Below are 7,790 nucleotides of genomic sequence, written 5' to 3' on the forward strand. Positions count from 1 at the left end.
TGCAAATAAAGCAGACCTCCATCCAGGTGTTCTTTACTGGCTGCAGTTCAAAGCCAACACAGCTTTAACCTCAAAGCAGCTATCTACATTCAGGTAGTGGGCAGAAGGATGAAATCAAGCTTGTCCTTGACAGCAGTGCTGCAAGGTGCTTGGGGCTAATGCTGGACTTGCTAATCATTGTGATTAAATGTGGTAGTTTTGGGTTATGCCTTTAGAATTTTTTCACAGATCTTAAGCAAAAAGTAGTAAAATGTAAGTAAATCACTATTGGGTGTAAAAAGGAGAACAGAGATCATTCTAAACAATTTCATAGAATCATACAATCAGTCAGGGTTGGAAGGGACCACAAGGATCATCTAGTTCCAACCCCCCTGCCATGGGCAAGGACACCTCACACTAGATCAGGCTGGCCAGAGCCTGGAGAGATAGCTACCATAAGGCTGGTTGTACCAAAACAATTCCTTTTACTCATCTCCTCTCACTTCTTGGCTCTGGAGAGATACTACCTTGCTTCTGCTTGACCTTAGCTGCCTTGTTTTTGTTAAGTCTAACAGCAACTTTCTCTGCTCTCTCCCTCTCTCCCTTCTTTGGCCAAGGCATCTGGGTGGGCTGGGAAGGAGAAGCTGGTAGCTTCTCCTGGTCTCTGACCAGAGGGGCTCTTGTGCTGTTTGTTAATTGTAAATATTGTAAATACTGTGCATTTTGTACATATTCATTGCATTCCATTGTAGACTGTAGCTTTGCCTGTAAATACAGCTTTCATTTGCTTCCAACTGAGCTGGTCTGTCAAAGTTAATGTTGGGGGGGAAATCTCAACCCACCACACTAAAGCAGCTGCAGCCTGAAAAGCCTGTGAGTGAGTCCTCAATAGCTCCCTAAGTACTGCCCAGGCCAGTCCCTCCCTGACCAGGGAGTGACCTAACCAGTACTTGAGGCTCCTATTTTTAATATCGGTGGAATTAAGGAAGACTGTTCTGAGACATGCAGTCAGTGCTAGGTCAAATGGAAAACAAGATTTTGCTTTTCTGTCACCTTAATTACAAATACAGCATTATATAATCTCATTTAATTGTGCTCTTCACCTCTTTAACATCCTCAGCCTTCTGTTTCAAGCCATCTCTCCTCAGAAAACACCTCTGGCTGACTGGAAGTGCCTTCCGATAATTAAAGCTGGGTATCCTCTTTTCTCCCGGGGTACACAAGACCATGTCAGTGTCACAGAAATCAAAGGCAACAGGGCTCAGCTGCCCCTCAAGAGGGTCATCTAATTCGCCTCTTTGTCCCATAGGCTGGATCAACTGCTTCTAAATTGTTCTTGACAGAAGTTCATTTAATCTGCTCTTAAATCCTCCAGCAGCTCCACAGCCTCCCTCAGCCATCCAATTGGTGGTCAGCCCTCCTGTAGGATTAGAAATCTTCTCCACATGCTCAGGCTACATTTCCCTTCCTGCAATTTAGCCCATCACTGCTTCTAGCAGCCTATCAAAGGTAGAGCAGCACTGACTTGGGGAATTTTACCTGACTTAAATTACTGCCAACCAACACAAACCTACAATCACTGAGCTGGGTAGTAAGGAAAACAATGACAAGAAACAGAAACCAGTGTGCACAAACCTATTTGAACACCTGACCTTCCCCTTCCTCCTCCCAAATAATCCTTATTTTGGCCTTTCTGTTTTAACCTCAGTGCACCACAACTCTTCCAGTGAGGCAATGGGAACATAGGAGGCTGAAGCAGTGTGAATCACCATTTCACAGCATCAGAGAATGGGCTGGAAGGGACCTCCAAAGATCATCTAGTCCAACTCCCTCTGCAGTCAGCAGGGACATCTTCAACTAGATCAGACTGCCCAGAGCCCCCTCAAGCCTCACCTTGAATATCTCCAGGGATGAGGCTTCAACCACCTCCCTGACCAACCTGTTCCAAGCTTCCACTTCCCTCATGGTGCAGAACTTGTTCCTAACATCCAATCTAAATCTCCTTTTCTCTAATTTCAAACCACTGCCCCTCATCCTATCACTGCTGGCCTTTGGAAACAGTCCCTCTGCAGCCTTCTTGTAGCCCCCTTCTGGTACTGGAAGACTGCTCTTAGTTCTCCCTGGATCCTTCTCTTCTCCAGGATGAACACCCTCAGCTCCCTCAGCCTGTCCCCACAGCAGAGATGTTCCAGCCCCCTGTTCATTTCAGAGGACCTCCTCTGGACCCACTCCATCAGGTCCATGTCTTTCCTGTGTTGAGGGCTCCAGAGCTGGATGCAGTACTCCAGGTGAGGGGGCAGCCTCTTCTCCTTGGTGGCAAGTGACAGGACCAGAAGAAATGGTTCCAAGCTGCACCAGGGGAGGTTCAGGCTGGATAATAGGAAATATTTCTTCACTGAAAGGGTTGTCAAACATTGGAACATTCTGCCCAGAGCAGTGCTGGAGTCACTGTCTCTGGAGGTGTTCAAGCAGTGTGTGGACCTGGTGCTTAGGGACATGGTTTAGTGTTGAGCCTTCAGTACTGGGTCAGGGTTGGGCTGGATGAGCTTGGAGGTCTCTTCCAACCAATTGTATTCTGTGACTCTGTGATGCTGTGCATGGTAAATCTCACTGTTAGGATTTTTGAAGAAGGCAGGTGTGTTATGCATGTGAAGATGATAAAACAGTGAGAGCCATGGCAAGAACCCATATACAAAGAGGTATTTTCCTTCAAAGCACACCTGTTCACTGAGCAGTCCCACAAGCATGTGGAGGGGGTTGAGTTTGGAAGAAGCTGCTCGCCTGCAGCAAAGCAGTTCTACCTTACAAAGATGTAAATCTGGGTGGAAGTACCCTGGATTTCCCTGAGTGCTTCAAGCCAGGGAAGCAAGATTTGGGATATGCAGATTTATCTCTCTGCTGAGAGAGTTTTACCTCTGCTGAGAGAATGAATATTTATCTCTTCGGTGAGAGATAAACATGATATGAGCAGAAAATGAACTGCGGTGATCTGAGATGGGACTCAGGAGAACTCAAGATAAGATATTAACAGAGAATTTAACACAGCATGAAAGCAAAGAGCCTCTGATGGGATGGTCACCAACTCAGAACTTGGTTGTTGTTGCCTGTTCCAAGCATCTAAGAGAGGCACATATGGCTGAAAGAGATACTCAGAGATTATTTTGGGGGGAGGTGGGGGATGGAGGGGTTGAAAACCAAACAGCTGAGGGGTACATTCCATCTGGGCAGACTGCTGTCTGGTAACATCATGTGCTCATCTGGGTTGGTAAAACTGGTCTCTTAATCCTTTGTTCAGGGAGTGTCCTACATTCAGTAAGAGTCCTGCATTCAGGCAGTATCTTGCATTCAGGAAAAGTCTTTCATTCAGGAAGTGTCCTGCATTCAGAAAGCCTCCTTTGTTCAGGGAGTCCTGCATTCAGGAAGAGTCCTTCATTCAGGAAGTGTCTTCCATTCAGGAAGCCTCCTGCATTCAGAAAGCATCCTTTGTTCGGCGAGAGTCCTGCATTCAGGAAACCTCCTGCATTCAGGAAGTGTCCTAGATTCAGGAAGTGTCCTGCATTCAGGAAGCCTCCTGCACTCTATTTTTTCAAGAGATTGGGAAGTAGGGAGTGTGACAGGGACAGAAAGGAAGGGAAGGAAGGTGGCTCTAGAAAATGCTTGGAGATTCTAAGAAATTGGTAGGCTGGACTTGTTAATGCTTGTGAAGTGCTTTTTTGACACAGCCTTTCAAATGAAAAACCTGAGATATCAGAAGGATGATAGTCTTTTATCTGCTGAGGAAGATGGATGGGTATGTCTCAAGATGTCAGGCATATGAATGGGTGCTATAAAGGGATCGTTCTAATGACAAGCTGTAAAAGACAACTGTCAAGAACAAATTATTCTTCTCTCCTGATGATACTGATGGTAAGGTTCTCAAATTTCCCCTCGACACATTTCCTCACCCAAAGTTAAAAGCTTTTTCCTAGAATGTTTAGTGGGTGAAAAGGTCTTTCTTGTGCATCTCCAGCACCATGAAAACCACCAGGCAGTGGCATACTTAAGAGCAATGTGGCCTGCAACTTGTGTGCTTGTGTACAAGCACACAGGCCTTGATTAAGCACAAGAAAGGAGTGCATGTGTTCAGTGCCTTTCAGTGCTGGAGCAATGAAACTGAAATATGAAAGAAGAAAGCACAACTTTGAAATAAACAGAAAAGGAGTTTTGAGATCAGCTCAAGGGTTCAGTGGGGATGGAAATGAGCTCTAAGAAATTATATCCAGGGATTCAGAGATTCATAGAATGGTTTAGGAAGGAAGAGACCATGGAAGACCACCTAGTTCCAACACCCCTGCCATAGCCAGGGACACCTTCCACTAGACCAGGCTGCTCAAGGCCCCATCCAACCTGGCCTTGAACACATCCAGGGAGGGTGCAGCCACAACCTCCCTGGGCAACCTCCCTCACCACCCTCACTGTCAGGAATTTCTTCCTAATCTCCAGTTTCAATCACCTCTCCTCAAGCATCAATCCATTCCATGTCATCCTATCACCACAAGCCCTTGTGAAAAGTTCCTTCCCCGATTTCTTGTAGCCCTGCTTCAGGTACTGGAAGGCTGCTATTAGCTCTCCCTGGAGCCTTCTCTTCTCCAGGCTGAGCAATCCCAGTTCCATGTCCTCACAGAAGAGGTGTTCCAGCCCTCTAATCATCTTTGTGCCCCTCCTCTGCACCTGCTCCATCAGGTCCATGTCCTTCCTGTGTTGAGGGCTGTGTGGATGCAGTACTCCAGGTGAGGTCACACCACAGTAAAATAAAGTGGCAGAATCACCTCACTCAATATGCTGGCCATGCTTTTGATCCAGAATTATACTGACTTCACTGAGATTCACTAGACAATGATTTAAAATCCAGCCTGTGTTTTTAAGCACTGTAGCTTTCAAATCTTTTATACACACACACATAGAATCGTAGAATCAGAGAATGGTCTAGGTTGGAAGTGACCTCTAAAGGTCATCCAGTCCAATGCCCTCTGCAGTCAGCCGGGACATCCTCAAATAGATCAGGTTGCCCACAGCCCTGTCAAGCCTCACCCTAAATATACCCAGGGATGGGGCCCCAACCCCTGGGCAACCACATATATATGTATATCTTCAAATTCCATCACATAACAAGAAGGTAGAAGACCAGACATTTAAAATCCAAACAAACAGCCCCACAAACAACTAACATTCATTCAGAGGGTTGATAGAGAGCCTTTAATGGCTTTAGTATACCTGTAGGGCAGTTTAGGTATTTAGGTAGGAATACCCATTCCTGGTGCCTAATGTGGACTGGAACAACTACTCTGGGCAGCCCCAGTTACTTGGATTTTGATTGTTTAAGGCCCTTGATCCTTTCCAACCTAATTTAATTCTCTTGCAGAGAGAAGGACAGCACAAATGACACACCTTGCACTTGATGTACCAGTTCATACCATCCTACCAGTGATCAGTGAAAATCAAGCCAGGTCAGAAAGCAAAGTTTACAGAGGAAAGATTCTCTACAGGTTGCAGATTTATCTCTCATGAGAGAGATTTATCTCTAGTGAGACAAAGATACACCTGAAAGTGGGAGCCATATTTCTCAGGATGCATCTTCCACACTCTTTTCATGCTATTAAGCTATTACTAAGTGTCTGACTATGACCCTGTCACATACACCAAGGAAACAAGATATTTAGCCAGCACATTTCTCATCTGAAAGATGGTGACTTTTCCCTCGCAGCAAGGATTCAATCCTTGCATGCCCTTTTTTCCTGGCTGCTATTTAAGGCACTGAGCCATAGCAGTATCTTCCATCAGCCTCAACGTATTTTCTAGACTGTGAGAAGGTTTACATATGCAAGGCAGGGTACCAGAGGCTTTTGCAGAATGTAAGGAGTGCAGTTAAAGGGTACACAACATGACTCATGACATCAGTGATGCCTGAACCTTATGACATTTCTACTTCACTGGTGCTTGACTCAGTATTCTTTTGACATTCCTGGTGCTTCAGTGTCACACCTGAAATTTAGCTGCTGTCTGACAGTGTGTCATCTTAATATACCAGTACAAAACTAAGAAGAATGGTTAGAGAGAGCCATCTTCACTTTCTGATGCCCCTGCCCTGCTCTACAGCTACACCTCACACACCAGTGGTAGTTTTAGGCTGTACCTTTAAAATTTTCCCACAGATCTTGAACAGAAAGAGGTAGAATGTAAATAATCACGATTGTGTGTAAAAAGGAAAACAATGCTAAGTTCCAAACAATCCTAGTGGATAGGTAAGAAACATAAGGCTGGTAATGTAAGCTATCTTTCTCTCTCTTTTGGCTTCCTTGCTCTGGGAAGCACTAACTTGCTTCTGCTTGACCTTGGCTGTGTTCTTTGTTTTGGCTGAGCATCCTAACATAGTAACTCTGCTCTTTTCTCTCATCCATTTGTGTCCAGGGGAGTAAGAAGAGGGGCAGGGAGTGGGAAGCTATTAGCAGCTCCCCTGGTTTTTGGCCAGGGAGATTCTTGTGCTGTTTATAAATTGTAAATACACATAAATATATGTTAATATTGTATATTTTGTACATATTCATTGCATTTCATTGTAGATTGTAGTTTTGCTTGTAAATATAGCTTCATTTGCTTCCAACTGGGCTGGTCTGGCAATTTAATGTTGGGGGGAATTTTCAACTCACCACAACACCTTACAAAGGGAAGGAATACACACAGAGAGCTCTGGTGAGCAGAACCTATCAGATTCCCAGGAGGGTGACTAACAGAAGTGGACCACACTATGTTCCAAATATCTCCAGGCCAATTAGGTAGAAATCTTTTACACAGTGTCTGCATGCCTAAAGAAGCCAGTAAGTTCTAGTAAGTATGTACTCACCCAATCCTCTGCTGTTTCTCTGGAGAACTTGTCAGGGTCTCCTGACATCTTGCAAAAACTCAGGTGAGGGAAGAGCCAACAGCTCTCAGGGTAGGGAACTACTTGAGAGAGTCCAGCACAGAGTCACAAAGATGCTGAAGGCAGTGGAACATCTCTGGGCTGAGGAAAGCTGAGGGAGCTGAGGGTCCTTCGCTTGGAGAAAAGGAGGCTCAGAGGTGTCCTCATTTACGTTTACAAAGGCAGTGTTGGAAGGACAGAGCCAGGCTCTGCTCAGTGATGTCCAATGACAGGACAAGGGGCAATGGGTGCAAGTTGGAGCAGAGGAGGTTCCTTGTGAACATGAGGAAAAATTTTCCCTGTGAGGGTGCCAGAGCCCTGGAGCAGGCTGCCCAGAGAGGTTGTGGAGTCTTCTCTGGAGACTTTCCAAATCTGCCTGGATGCATTCCTGTGTGACCTGCCATAGGTGCTCCTGCTCTGGCAGGGGGGTTTGACTGGATGATCCTTTGAAGTCCTTTCCAACCCCTAACATTCTGTGATCTCTGTGTGGGTCTCAGCAACTGTGTAAGTAGCATCAGGTCACTTAAGAAAGAAACAAAGCCTTGCAAAAGCAGCACCTTCTGCAGCCTGAATGTCAGCACCACCAGAATTCACAAGTAGAAGAGCATTATTGTAGCATCCCAGCACATTGCCCACATCAAAGAGTACAGCACGGGGAACAGCATTAGAACAGATTAATTCACTGAGATCAAAGCTTAATAGTCTCTTTCCATCACTGGATGGTCCACAATGAATAGTCCATGATGGCTTAACAGGGAAAGCACTTAAGCCACACAGGTGTAGAATTACCTTTCCCCAGTTACACCTTCCCACTTCTACCACTGAGGGCTCCACAATTTCTTAAGGTGGGTCTGTGGGTTGTTTTTTTTCCTTT

General features: G+C 45.5%; 1 long non-coding RNA gene across 1 annotated transcript in view; it reads right to left on the reverse strand.

The window, feature by feature from the left end:
- The window catches only part of LOC137444263 (uncharacterized), a 290,864-nt gene extending 283,411 nt beyond the window's left edge, over positions 1 to 7,453 (reverse strand). The window contains exon 1 of the long non-coding RNA XR_010988103.1: positions 6,860 to 7,453. This is a non-coding gene — a long non-coding RNA (uncharacterized lncRNA). The remainder of the gene's footprint in view (positions 1 to 6,859) is intronic.
- Positions 7,454 to 7,790: the final 337 nt, after the last annotated feature.

The sequence above is a fragment of the Melanerpes formicivorus genome, unplaced genomic scaffold (genome assembly GCF_026170545.1).
Source record: "Melanerpes formicivorus ecotype bairdi unplaced genomic scaffold, bMelFor1.0.p_v2 SCAF_11, whole genome shotgun sequence".
In the NCBI taxonomy this organism is placed as follows: domain Eukaryota; kingdom Metazoa; phylum Chordata; class Aves; order Piciformes; family Picidae; genus Melanerpes; species Melanerpes formicivorus.